The 14,540-nt window shown below is 45.4% G+C and overlaps 1 protein-coding gene across 17 annotated transcripts in view; it reads right to left on the bottom strand.

Annotated features, from left to right (window-relative positions):
• Positions 1-14,540, bottom strand: part of CIMIP2B (ciliary microtubule inner protein 2B) — a 42,825-nt gene that overhangs the window by 12,007 nt on the left and 16,278 nt on the right. The gene's annotated exons all lie outside the window — the stretch shown is intronic.

Below are 14,540 nucleotides of genomic sequence, written 5' to 3'. Positions count from 1 at the left end.
CTCCATAACATCTAGTGATCCGGGGAATAAAAAGCCTTCGGCTAAGTGATTAAAAGTCCCCACCATTTGAGTGCCCTGAGGCACATCCTTGTGACCCCTTCCCCCCGTCCTTTCTTCTCTGACTCCATTTTATTGTTCCACCAATCATTTTATTTTTATTAAGAGTCCAAAAATTTGTTTCATTTGAAGCGTTATGTTTCCTTTTGACTTGCTGTCAACTGTATTTAGGCAATCGTTTAAGGCAGGACGTTTAGTTGTGCTCTGTTGCGTCAACTCTGGGACACCAGAGTCACATTGTTCTATGACCCCAACTTGGTCTTGGGTTCACTGTTGGCCACTCCCTTGGTGCCCCCAGGTTTTTGGCATTTGGTGAGGGGACCCTCATTGGCTGAAACAGACACTCTGGGTTTCCAGCATCGGTATTACAGGCCACTTCCAGATGCTCTGGGGTTTTCAGGATTGACATTCCCTCTAGGATCGTCATTCCCTCTAGGATTGTAGGTTATAGCCCCACCCACTGAGGGAATATTGGTCTCAACTTTTTCTGCCCTGAAGTTAGAAGTTACTGTTTTCCTGACAGCCAGTTGCAAGCCCCTTACTGCATTCTGTCTTACAACTGCCTTGCTCAAGCCCCTCTTCATCAAACGGACCAGGAGTTCCTAGGCCCCTGGCTTGATGGACAACCATTTAACAGCGGTAGACGAGTGGCCACCTGAACTTTTTTTTTTTTTTTTTTTTGGTGTCTCCACAACTAGGAAGGGTCTCTGGCAAGTCAGGGCCTCTGCGGTCTCTCCTCAGGCAGCGCTGCTTACCCCCTTCCCTTCCTCTCTTCCAGTCTCCATGTGTTTAGCCGCCTTCTCTAAACAATCCTCACTCTTTGTGGAATTTAAGCTCAACATTCTACTGCCCTTTTGTGGCTTGTAATCCACTTTTGTAATGCCTTCCTACCTATACTTACACCTTCTCTACAGGGAGTGGGAATATAAAAGGGAAAAATAACAAGGGTCTAGTTACTTTCCCTCTTGCTTAGAAAAATTTGTGTAAGTAAAAATCCTTGTTAGTCATGGGGACAATGATGAGTATTCCAGATAACTCACCACTAGGATGCCCTTCAGGCTAATTCAGCTTAAAGAAAAATTCATTTTCCATTGCAAAACCGTTTGGGTTCAACACAAATTATAAAACCAACAGATATGGCCTAAACATGGTTCTATATGCTATGATACTTTACAACTGGACTTATTCGGTAAAAAAGAAGGAAAATCGGAAGAGGTCCCTTATGTACAGTAGAGGGCTATTATGACCCTTCACTGGCTCACATTAGTTAAGGCACCAGAAAGCCATATCTAAGGGATCTTCGCCTAGCTGCTCCCCCTAGAAGATCTATGCCCTCCCCGGAATCTCTTCAGTCCCCTAGTTGTGAGGGGGGTCCCACCAGTTCTCTAACAAAGGATTCCACCCCAAAGTCATCAGGCACCTCTCCCCCTTTTCCAACTAGCCTCAGCCTATACCCCCAACTGCCCAAGAAAATACGCCCAACCAGTACCACCAGGAGTGGGGCTGCCCCTAAAGTCAAACTGTGTCCCTTGTGGGAGGTAGCCCATGGAGATGGGGGAACACCTGGAGTGCATGTGCCATTTTTTATGTCTAATTTGGCTTTATACAAGGAGAACTTTGGCCAGTTTTCAGAGGAGTTTAAGTTGACCATGTTCTTTGATTTAATTTGTCATGACTTGCAAGTACTGTCGTCTGCTTGTTGTGCCATGGGGGAAAAAAGTGGAGAAAAAAGTATGTGGTTAAGCCAGCTACTGATGACAAAGTTAGAAAAATAACTCAGGGAAAAGATAAAAATCCCTCTGTTTCAGGGTCATTTTGTTGAGGCACTCAGGAAATATACTAATGCAGATTCAGACTCCCCAGAAAGGCAAGCTCTCCTGTGTTACATTTTATTACTCAGTCTGCCCCTGACATTAGGAGGAAGCTACAGAAAGCAGCAATGGGACCTCAAATCCCTATGAGCCAACTCAAATTTGGCCTTTAAAGTTTACAACAATAGGGATGGAGCAAAAGAGGTTAAAAAAAAAAAAAAAAGAAAAAGAAAGAAATAGCCAAAAAGTGCAATTGTTAACAGTTGCTTTAAGCCCCCTGCCATCTCAGAATTACCCATCCCAAGAAAGCGTTGTGAGATCGGCATCTGGGATGCCCAGAAAAGATCTCTGGACTCACTGGTCCCTGGGCCACGATCAGTGTGGCCACTGGCAATCACAGCATCCTAACCATCCCCAGTGAGAGAGGAAAAGGCTCCCTATCAATAGTAGAGCTAACCTTCTTCCACTAGCCCCAACAAGCTGCTTGCTCAAGTAAGGTTACTAAAGTTCTCAGCCCCTTGGCCTGACAGCTTCCCACAGTAGCAGATAAGTGGCTGCCCAAACATTTTTCTTTGGTGTCTTGGTTGCTGGGTGAGCTCTCCAGCAGCTCAGGGACTCCAGAATCTCCCCTTGAGCAATGCAGGTTGAACCGTCCCTTCCTTATTTGATGCTGTAGGATCCCCTTCCCTGCCTCTTCCTGTCTTCCAAACCTATCTGGGCAAACAACATTTGGCTAGGTAGATGGGTTCCAATTGTGTAAATAACTTGAATCCAGCTGTCTTATATAAGTCGTTTTATTTAATGTGTTTGTTTAGGTGTATATACAGGTATCGTGATGGGCATTGTGTCTAGCATGCTATCAAACTGGCTTATAAATAAAAGAGCACTCATAAATAAGACTAGTCTAAGCTTATTAGTTTGAAGAGAATGTTGTGTCTTCTAAAATTTAAAAATTTTTACATGGGTAAATCACTGGTGTTCATAGGCTTTAAAATGGTTAAAATAGCTTTAAATGGTGACTAGCTTTGCATGGTATCTCGGTTCTGGGAGGTGGGCTAGATACAATTGTTAAAAGTAAAAAGGTTAAGTACATATGAATGGAATACATGCTTAAATAGTGAGCTTAATGTGAGGTTTAAAATCCCAAAATGTTGGAATGGTTCTCATCTATTGAATGTCAATGTCTGGTGGGCATTTCAGAATTTCTTTTTAACTTTTGTGGGTACATAGTAGGTGTATATATTTCTGGGGTACAGGAGATGTTTTGATACAGGTATGCAATGTGAAATAAGCACAACATGGAGAATGGGGTCCCCATCCCCTCAAGCATCCTTTGAGCTACAAACAATCCAATTACACTCTTTATTTTAAAATATACAATTAAATTATTGACTATAGTCACTCCATTGTGCTATCAAATAATGGGCCTAATTCATTCTATTTTTATACCCCTTCACCATCCCCACTCTCCCCCATCAGTTCCCCACCACCCTTCTGATATGGTTTGACTCTGTGTCCCCACCCAAATCTAGGTTGAATTGTAATTTCCATTACTGGGGGAGGGACCTGATGGGAGGTGACTGAATCATGAAGGCGGATTTCCCCCATGCTGTTCTCATCATAGTGACTGAGTTCTCACAAGATCTGGTGGTTTAAAAGTGTGTAGCACTTCTCCACTTTGCTAACTCACTCTCATACCACCATTGTAAGATGTGTCTTGCTTCCCCTTTGCCTTCCACCATGACTGTAAGTTTCCTGAGGGCTCCCCTAGCCATGTGGAACTGTGAGTCAATTAAATCTCTTTTCTTTATAAATTACCCAGTCTCAGGTAGTTTCTTTATAGCATTGTGAAAACAGACCACAGAAAATTGGTACCAAGAGTAGGGTACTGCTATAAAGATACCTGAAAATGTGGAAGTGACTTTAGAACTGGGTAATGGGCACAGTTTGGAACAGTTTAGAGGGCTCAGAAGACAGGGAGGTGTGGGAAAAGTTTGGAACTTCCTAGAGATTTGTTGAATGGTTTTGACCAAAATGCTGATAGTGATATGGACAATGAAATCTGAGATGGTAATCTCAGATGGAGATGAGGAATTTATTGGGAACTGGAGCAAAGGTCACTCTTGCTACGCTTTAGCAAAGAGACTGGTGGCATTGTGCCTCTGCTCTAAGGAATCTGTGGAACTCTGAACTTGAGAGAGATGATTTAGGGTATCTGGTGGAAGAAATTTCTAAGCAAGAAAGTGTTCAAGATTTGACCTGGCTGCTCCTAACAGTGTACAGTCATATGTGTTCACAAAGAGATGGTCTGAAATTGGAACCTACGTTTAAAAGGGAAGCAGAGCATAAAAGTTTAGAAAATTTGCAGCCTGATTATGTGGTAGAACAGAAAAACCCATTTTCTTGGGAGAAATTCAAGCTGCTGGCTGCAGAAATTTGCATAAGTAAAGAAGAGCCAAATGTTAATCACTAAGACAATGGGGAAAATGCCTCCAGGACATTTCTGAGATCTTCACAGCAGCCTCTCTCATCACAGGCCCAGAGGCCTAGAGGGAAAAATGGTTTCATGGGCTGGGCCTAGGGCCCCACTGCTCAGTGCAGCCTCAGGACATGGTACCCTGCCACTTCAGCTCCAGCCATGGCTCAAAGGGGCCAAGGTACAGCTCAGGCTGTGGCCTCAGAGGGTGCAAGCCCCAAGCCTTGGTGGCTTCCACATGGTGTTGTACCTGTGGGTACACAGAAGGCAAGAGTTTGAAAGCCACCACCTAGTTTTCAGAGGATGTATGGAAATGCTTGGATGTCCAGGCAGAATTCTGCTGCAGTGGAAGGGCACCCATGGAGAATCACTACTAGGACAGTGTGGAGAGGAAATGTGAAGTTGGAGCCCCCCCCGCAAGAGTCCCCACTGGGGCACTGCCTAGTGGAGCTGTGAGAAGAGGGCCACTGTCCCCCAGACTCCAGAATGATAGATCCACTGACAGTTTGCACCATGTGCCTGGAAAAACCACAGGCACTCAATGCCAGCCCATGAAAGCCCCCCAAGGGGGCCGTACCATGCAGAGTCACAGGGGTGGAGCTGTCGAAGGCCTTGGGAGCCCACCTTTTGCATCAGTGTGCCCTGGATGTGAGACATGGAGTCAAAGGAAATTATTTGGGGGCTTTAAGATTTAATGATTGCTCTGCTGGGTTTTGGACTTGCATGGGGCCTGTAGCCCCTTTGTGTTTTTGTTGTTGTTGTTGTTATTTTGGGGGTTTTTTTGAGATGAAGTCTCACTCTGTCACCCAGGCTGGAGTCCAGTGGCATGATCTTGGGTCACTGCCACCTCTACCTCCCAGGTTCAAGCAATCCTCCTGCCTGAGCCTCCCCAGTAGCTAGGAATACAGGTGTGTGCCACCACTCCTGGCTAATTTTCATATTTTTAGTAGAAACAGGGTTTTACCATGTTGGCCAGGCTGGTCTCAAACTCCTGACTCAAGTGATCTACCCACCTTGGCCTCCAAAAGTGCTAGGATTATAGGCATGAGCCACTGCACTCGGCTGTTTTGGCCAATTTCTACTATTTGGAATAACAGCATTTACCCAATGCCTATACCCCCACTGTATCTTGGAACTACCTTGTTTATTTTACAGGATCCTAGGCAGAACAGACTTGCCTTGTCTCAGATGAGACTTTGGACTTGAACTTTTGGGTTAATGCTGGAATGAGTTAGGACTCTGGGGGACTATTGAGAAGGCATGATTGTGTTTTGAAATGTGAGAAGGACATAAGATTTGGGAGGGGCCAGGGTGGAATAATATGGTTTGGCTCTGTATCTCCACCCGAATCTCATATTGAATTATAATCTCCAATGTTGGGGGAGAAAGACGGTTGAATCTTGGGGGCGGATTTCCCCCAGGCTGTTCTCACAGTAGTGAGTTCTCATGAAATGTGATGATTTAAAAGTGTGTAGCATTTCCTCCCTTGCTGTCTCTCTCCTGCCATGTAAGATGTGCCTTACTTCCCCTTTGCTTTCTGCCATGATTGTAAGTTTCCTAAGGCTTCCCCAACCATGTGGAACTGTGAGTCAATTGAACTCTCTTCTTCACAATTACCCAGTCTCAGGTACTCTTTGTTTTTTTGTTTTGTTTTGTTTTGGCAGACTCTCACTCTGTTACCCAGGCTAAAGTGCAGTGGTGCAATCTTGGCTCACTGTAACTCTTCTTCCCAGGTTCAAGTGATTCTCGTGCCTCAGCCACCTGAGTAGCTGGGATTACAGCCATGTGTTGGGAACTGGCCCCCAAATCTGGCCATAAACTGACCCCGAAACTGGCCATAAACAAAATCTCTGCAGCACTGTGACACGTTCATGATGGCCATGACACCCACACTGAAGGTTGTGGATTTACTGGAATGAAGGCAAGGAACACCTAGCCCACACAGGGCGGAAAATCGCTTAAAGGTGTTCCTAAACCACAAACAATAGCATGAGCAATCTGTGCCTTAAGGACATGTTGCTGCTGCAGATAACTAGCCAGAGCCCATTCCTTTGTTTTGGCCCATCCCTTTGTTTCCTGTAAGGAATACTTTTAGTTAATCTATAATCTATAGAAATAATGCTTATCACTGGCTTGCTGCCAATAAATATGTGAGTCAAACTCTGTTTGGGGCTCTCAGTTCTGCAGGCTGTGAGTCCCCTGATTTCCCACTTTATACTATATATTTCTGTGTGTGTGTCTTTAATTCTTCTAGTACCGCTGGGTTAGGGTCTCCACGATGGAGCCAGTCTCAGCAAGTGGGGCTCGAACCCAGGTTGAAGGATCGCGGGAGCAATGGTTGCAGAATGTGGAACTGAGCTGGAGGACACCCGAGTACTCTTAAGCAATCCCTGTAGTGAGTAAGAAGGGGAGCTCAGAAGCATCAGGGTAACAATGGGACAAGTGTGGGCTCTGGTTCATTCCACCTTGGAACCTTTTCACACTGATGATGAGGAGGAAGGAGAGTATAACGAAGTAACAGAAGAGGTAACAGAGCAGGTTTGTTTGCCAGCTAAAGCTAAAGAGGCAAAGGAGGAAGAGTTCATCCCTACCCTTCTGCATCCCCTCCTTATTTTGAAGAAAAAGAGTGGCCTGACCCTCCAGATCTTTCTTTTCTGGAGGACACTGGGCAAAAAGTAGTTGCCCCAGTGACTGTTCGAGCAGCTCTTCGAGTGACTGCTGTCAGTTCTATTCAGGCAGGAATCCAGCAAGCTAGAAGAGAGGGTGATATAGGCCGGAAGTGGTGGCTCACGCCTGTAATCCCAGCACTTTGGGAGGCTGAGGTGGGTGGATCACGAGGTCAGGAGATCGAGACCATCCTGGCTAACACAGTGAAACCCCGTCTCTACTAAAAATACAAAAAAAATTAGCTGGCCGTGGTGGTGGGCACCTGTGGTCCCAGCTACTTGGGAGGCTGAGACAGGAGAACGGCGTGAACCTGGGAGGCAGAGCTTGCAGTGAGCAGAGATCGTGCCACTGCACTCCAACCTGGGTGACAGAGTGAGACCCGTTTCAAAAAAAAAAAAAAAAAAAAGAAAAAGAGAGGGTGATATAGAGGCTTGGCAGTTCCCTGTTAGGATATGCCCCCCAGATCAACAGAGAATTATTATAGCTATATTTGAGCCTTTTCCCTTTAAATTAATTAAAGAGTTTAAACAGGCTATCAATCAGTATGAACCAGGTGCATGCCCAAAGTGTAAAAAAGGAAAACATTGGGCCAATCAGCATCATTCTAAATTTGATAAGGATGGAAACTCAATTTCGGGAAATGCCACATGAGGGGCCCATCCCAGCCTGGTTCCAAACCGGGGCATTTCCAGCTCAGGCCATTCCCTCACCCCTATACAATGTCTGTCCCCTGCCACAGCCGGTAGTGCCGCAGTAGATTTATGCTGCACAAAAGCTGTGGAGCCTTCTGCCTGGGGAACCTCTGCAAAAAAGTTCCAACAGGGGTCTGTGGACCCTTGCCAGTGGGGACAATAGGATTACTTCTAGACGGGTCTAGTTTAAATTTAAAAGGAGTGCAAGTACAAACAGGAGTCATTGATTCACATTACAATGGGGAAATTCAAATTGTTATATCTACTTCTGTTCCCTGGAAAGCAGAGCCAGGACAGCATATAACACAACTCCTGATTGTGCCATATGTGGAAATGGGGAAAAGTGAAATTAAATGAACAGGAGGATTTGGAAGCACAAATAAACAAGGCAAAGCAGTTTATTGGGTGAATCAAATTACTGATAAACATCCTACCTGTGAAATAACTATTCAGGGAAAGAAATGTAAAGGTTTGGTAGATACATGAGTGGACATTTCAATCATTTCTCTACAGCACTGGCCGTCCACGTGGCCAATTCCACCTGCTCAATTTAACATAGTTGGAGTTGGTAAAGCCCCTGAAGTATATCAAAGTAGTTATATTTTGCATTGTGAAGGGCCCAGTGGACAACCTGGACTATTCAACCAATTATAACTTTTGTACCTATAAATTTATGGGGGAGAGATTTATTACAACAATGGGGAGCACAAGTTCTAATTCCAGAGCAATGATACAGCCCTCAAAATCAACATATGACGCATAAAATGGGGTATGTTCCTGGTATGGGACTAGGAAAAAAATTGCAAAGTTTAAAGGAACCGCTTCAAGCAGAAAGACAAAGTTCCCACCAAGGTTTAGGATTATCATTTTTGATGGCAGCCATTTTTAAGCCTCCAGAACCTATATCTTTAAAATGGTTAACAAATAAGCCAATTTGGATAGAACAATGGCCACTGAGTAAAGAGAAACTGGAGGCTTTAGAGGACTTCGTTACTGAACAATTAGAAAAAGAAGACATAGCTCCAACATTTTCCCCTTGGAATTCTCCAGTTTTCATAATTAAGAAAAAATCAGGTAAATGGAGAATGTTAACTGACTTAAGGGCCATTAATTCAATTATACAACCTATGGGGACATTACAGCCAGGACTGCCTTCTCCTGCTATGATTCCAAAAAACTGGTCTTTAATAGTCATAGATTTAAAAGACTGTTTCTTTGCTATCCCCTTAGCTAAGCAAGACTGAATGGTTTGCATTTACAGTTCTTGCAGTAAACAACCGGCAGCCTGCTAAGCATTTTCATTGGAAAGTGTTGCCTCAAGGCATGTTAAACAGTCCAACAATTTGCCAGACTTATGTAAGGCAAGCAATTGAACCTATTCGTAAAAAATTTTCAGGGTTACATTATTCATTATATAGACAACACAATTTGTGCTGCCCCCACTCGAGAAATGTTACTCCAATGTTATGATCACTTGCAAAACTTGATTTTTCATGCCACTTTAATTATAGCCAGGACTGCCTGGCTCCTGACAAACTGCAGACTACTACTCCTTACTCCTACTTGAGGACCTTAGTAAATGACACTACAATTGTGCCACACAAAGTAACCATACGTAGAGATCAATTGAAAACATTAAATGACTTTCAAAAATGACTAAAGAACATTAATTGGATATGACCTGCTCTAGGCATTTCTACCTATGCCACGAGTAATCTATTTTCTATCCTTAGAGGAGATCCTAGTCTCACTAGCCCTCAACAATTAACAAAGGAGGCTGAGGCAGAGTTACAGCTGATTGAAAAGCGAGTCCATAAGGCCTACCCAGAAAAACCTCACTGCCATCTCCCCAGACTATCACTTGTTAGGTGGAACTCTCCCCCACTTAATGGGTTCCAACCGAACCCCCTCACTGCTATTATGTGGACCTGGAAAGTTGGGTATCTATACTTCTAGTGCACTAATGATTCTCTATCTTTGGCACCCAGTGTTGTGTTAATGACACAAAAGCCAAGTTTCCTGCAATGCTCTGATGCAGCCTTAGTTGCCAAGTTCCCAATGCCACAGCAAAGTAAATGAAATAGAACTTGTAAGCAATGAGATGCATCTATGGTTCCTTCTCCTGGATCAGAACATACAGGAGGAAAAAAAAAAAAAAGGAACACATGAGAGAAAAACAACTATCTAGTCTGGGAAGGTTGGAGTACCTCCTCCCCTTTTGGAAAACAAAGATTGTTCAACCACTGCAATTAGAACAGGGAAAAATATCTCCATAGACACAACTTGGCAGCAAAGGGTAGGCATCACACCCCATAGGGCCCCTGTTTGTGCTCCTTCTGGGCTTGTTTTTGTTTGTGGCCATGAGTGGGAAGAAGTCATGCCCAGTAACCACTCTTGACTCCCTGGGGAGTCACCTGTTCTTTTAAGAGTAGCTTTGCCTTGTATATCAAAAAACATGAAACAGAGGTAACTGTATGTTGGCCACCCTTTCCCCTCCAGGAGTCACCCAGTCTATAACCCCGTAAGACCCAAGAACACCAGAAATAAATGAGCAATAGTGTTACTGGTTGAGGGTAGTTGTCCAGGTTCTTGGCGTTTCGAACAAATAATCGGACAAAACACATAAAGCAAGGCAGTAAAAGCAGAGACTTATTTTAAATAAAAACACACCCCATAGGGTAGGAGTGGGCTCAAGCAAGTAGCTCAAGAGCATCAGTTACAGAATTTTCTGGGGTTTAAATACCCTCTAGAGACCAGGCGTGGTGGCTCACACCTGTAATCTCAGCACTTTGGGAGGCCAAGGCGAGTGGATCACCTGAGGTCAGGAGTTCGAGACAAGCCTGATCAACATGGTAAAACCCCATCTCTACTAAAAATACAAAATTAGCTGGGTGTGGTGGTGCATGCCTGTAATCCCAGCTACTCAGGAGGCTGAGGCAGGAGAACTGCTTAGACCTGGGACGCAGAGGTTGCAGTGGGCCAAGATTGCACCACTGCACTCCAGCCTGGGCAACAAGAGCAAACCTCTGTCTCAAAAACAAAACAACACAAAACAAAAAAACTGCAAGTTCAGAAAACATATTGGAGGGAATAATTGAGGAAAACTTCCCTGGCCTTGCTAGAGATCTAGACATCCAAATATAAGAAGCTCAAGGAATACCTGGGAAATTAATCGCATGAAGACTATCACCTAGGCACATAGTCATCAGGTTATCTAAAGTCAAGACAAAGGAAAGAATCTTAAGAGCTGTGAGGCAATAGCATCAGGTAAACTATAAAGGAAAACCTATCAGATTAACAGCAGATTTCTCAGCAGAAACCCCTACAATCTAGAAGGGATTGGGGTCTTATTTTTATTCTCCTTAAACAAAACAATTATCAGCCAAGAATTCTGTATCCAGCAAAACTCAGCTTCATAATAAAGGAAAGATACAGTCTTTTCCAGACAAACAAATGCTGAGAGAATTCGCCACTACCAAGCCAGCACTACAAGAACTGCTAAAAGGGTCTCTAAATCTTGAAACAAATCCTTAAAATACACCAAAATAGAATCTCTTTAAAGTATAAATCTCACAGGACCTATATGACAACAACACAATAAAAAAAGGTATTCAGGCAAAATAGCATGATGAATAGAATAGTACCTCTTATCTCAATACTAACATTGAATGTAAATGACCTAAATGCTCCCCTTAAAAGATACAGAATGGCAGAATGGATAAGAATTAACCAACCAAATTTCTACTGTCTTCAGGAGACTCACCTAGCACACAGGATTCACATAAACTTAAGGTAAAGGGGTGGAAAAAGATATTCCATGCAAACGGACACCAAAAGCAAGCAGGAATAGCTATTCTTATATCAGACAAAACAAACTTTAAAGCAACAGCAGTTTAAAAAGGCAAAGAGGGACATTATATAATGATAAAAGAGCTAGTCCAACAGGAAAATATCACAATTCTAAATATATATGCACCTAACACTGGAGTTCCCAAATTTATAAAACAATTACTACTAGATCTAAGAAATGAGATAGATGGCAACACAGTAATAGTACGGGACTTCCGTACTCCACCGACAGCACTAGACAGGTCATCAAGACAGAAAGTCAACAAAGAATCAATGGACTTAAACTATACCTTACAACAAGTGGACTTAACAGACACAAAACATTCTACCCAACAACTGCAGAATATACATTCTATACATGAGCACATGGAACATTCTCCAAGACAGACCATATGATAGGCCACAAAATAAGTCTCAGTAAATTTAAGAAAATCAAAATTATATCAAGTACTCTCTCAGACCACACTGGAATAAAACTGGAAATCAACTCCAAAAGGAACGCTCAAAACCAGGCAAATACATGGAAATTAAATAACCTGCTCCTGAACGATTGTTGGGTCAACAATGAAAACAAGATGGAAATTTAAAAATTATTTGAACCGAACGATAATAGTGACACAACCTATCAAAACCTCTGGGATACAGCAAAAGCAGTGCTAAGAGGAAAGTTCATAGCATTAAAAGCCTAGATCAAAAAGTCTGAAAGAGCACAAATAGGCAATCTAAGATCACACTTCATGGAACTTGAGAAACAAGAACAATCCAAACCCAGACTCAACGGAAGAAAAGAAACAATGAAGATTGGAGCAGAAATAAATTAAATTGAAACAACAACAATACAAAAGATAAATGAAACAAAAAGCTAGTTCTTTGAAAAGATAAAATTGATAGACCATTAGCGAGATTAACCAAGAAAAGAAAAGATCCAAATAAACTCAATTAGAAATGAAATGGGAGATATTACAACTGATACCACAGAAATACAAAAGATTATTCAAGGCTACTATGAACACATTTACATACATAAACTAGAAAAACTAGAAGAAAAAATTCCTGGAAATATGAACCTGGAAACATACAACCCTCCTGGATTAAACCAGGAAGATATAAAATCTCTGAACAGACCAAAAATAAGCAGAGACTGAAATGGTAATTTTAAAAAACTGCCAACATGGCCAGGCACAGTGGCTCACACCTGTAATCCCAGCACTTTGGGAAGCTGAGGTGGGCAGATCACCTGAGGTCAGGAGTTCGAGACCAGCCCGGCCAACATGGTGAAACACTGTCTCTACTAAAACGACAAAAATTAGTTGGGCATGGTGGTGGGTGCCTGTAGTCCCAGCTACTCAGGAGGCTGAAGGAGAATAGCTTGAACCCGGGAGGCAGAGGTTGTGGTGAGCCAAGATCATGCCACTGCACTCCAGCCTGGGCGACAGAGACTCCGTCAAAAAAAAAAAAACTGCCAATAAAAAAAAGTCCAGGACCAGACAGATTCACAGCTGAATTCTATCAAACATTCAAAGAAGAATTGGTATCAATCCTATTGACACTATTCCAAAAGATAAAGAAAGAGGGACTCTTCCCTAAGTCATTGTATGAAGCCAGTATCACCTAATACCAAAACCAGGGAAGGACATAACAAAAAAAAAGGAAACTACAGACCAATATCCCTGATGAACATAGATGCAAAAATCCTCAGCAAGCTTGCTTCCTTCCTTCCTTCCTCCCTCCCTCCCTCCCTCCCTCCCTCCCTCCCTCCCTCCCTCTCTCTCTCTCTCTCTTTCTTTCTTTCTTTCTTTCCCTCTCTGGCCCAGGCTGCAATCTACTCGGTTTGCTGCTGCCCGCGCCACGGACTGCCTGGGACTGCCGTCGCGCGCCACCGCTGCCTGCCTTTTCTCCTTTGGATGCAGGCACGCGTTCGCCATCTTGGCCACGCTGGTCGCCGGCTCCTGACGCCGAGTGCTCTGCCCGCCTCAGTCTCCCGAGGTACTGGGACTACAGACGGAGTCTCGCTCACCCAGTGCTCGGTGTTGCCCGGGCTGGAGTGCGGTGGCGTGATCTGGCCTCGCGGCAGCCTCTACCCCCCGGCCGCCTGCCTTGGCCTGCCAGGGTGCTGGGATTGCAACCCCTGCCCAGCCGCCACCCCATCTGGAAGGTGGGGAACGCCTCTGCCCGGCCGCCCCGTATGGGAGGTGAGGAGCACCTCTGCCCGGCCACCCACCGTCTGGGAAGTGAGGAGCGCCTCTGCCCGGCCACCCACCGTCTGGGAAGTGAGGAGCGCCTCTGCCCGGCCACCCATCGTCTGGGAAGTGAGGAGCGCCTCTGCCCGGCCGCCCCGCCTGGGAGGTGAGGAGCACCTCTGCCCGGCCACCCACCGTCTGGGAAGTGAGGAGCGCCTCTGCCCGGCCACCCACCGTCTGGGAAGTGAGGAGCGCCTCTGCCCGGCCACCCACCGTCTGGGAAGTGAGGAGCGCCTCTGCCCGGCCGCCCTGTCTGGGAAGTGAGGAGCGCCTCTGCCCGGCCACCCACCGTCTGGGAAGTGAGGAGCGCCTCTGCCCGGCCACCCACCGTCTGGGAAGTGAGGAGCGCCTCTGCCCGGCCACCCACCGTCTGGGAAGTGAGGAGCGCCTCTGCCCGGCCACCCACCGTCTGGGAGGTGAGGAGCGCCTCTGCCCGGCCACCCACCGTCTGGGAGGTGAGGAGCGCCTCTGCCCGGCCACCCACCGTCTGGGAGGTGAGGAGCGCCTCTGCCCGGCCACCCCGTCTGGGAGGTGAGGAGCGCCTCTGCCCGGCCACCCATCGTCTGGGAAGTGAGGAGCGCCTCTGCCCGGCCACCCATCGTCTGGGAAGTGAGGAGCGCCTCTGCCCGGCCACCCCGTCTGGGAAGTGAGGAGCGCCTCTGCCCGGCCACCCCGTCTGGGAAGTGAGGAGCGCCTCTGCCCGGCCACCCATTGTCTGGGAAGTGAGGAGCGCCTCTGCCCGGCCTCC

Source organism: Symphalangus syndactylus, chromosome 9 (assembly GCF_028878055.3).
Source record: "Symphalangus syndactylus isolate Jambi chromosome 9, NHGRI_mSymSyn1-v2.1_pri, whole genome shotgun sequence".
NCBI classification, from domain to species: domain Eukaryota; kingdom Metazoa; phylum Chordata; class Mammalia; order Primates; family Hylobatidae; genus Symphalangus; species Symphalangus syndactylus.
Note: the sequence above shows the minus strand (reverse complement) of the source record. Positions and strands in the feature narration are given on the sequence as shown.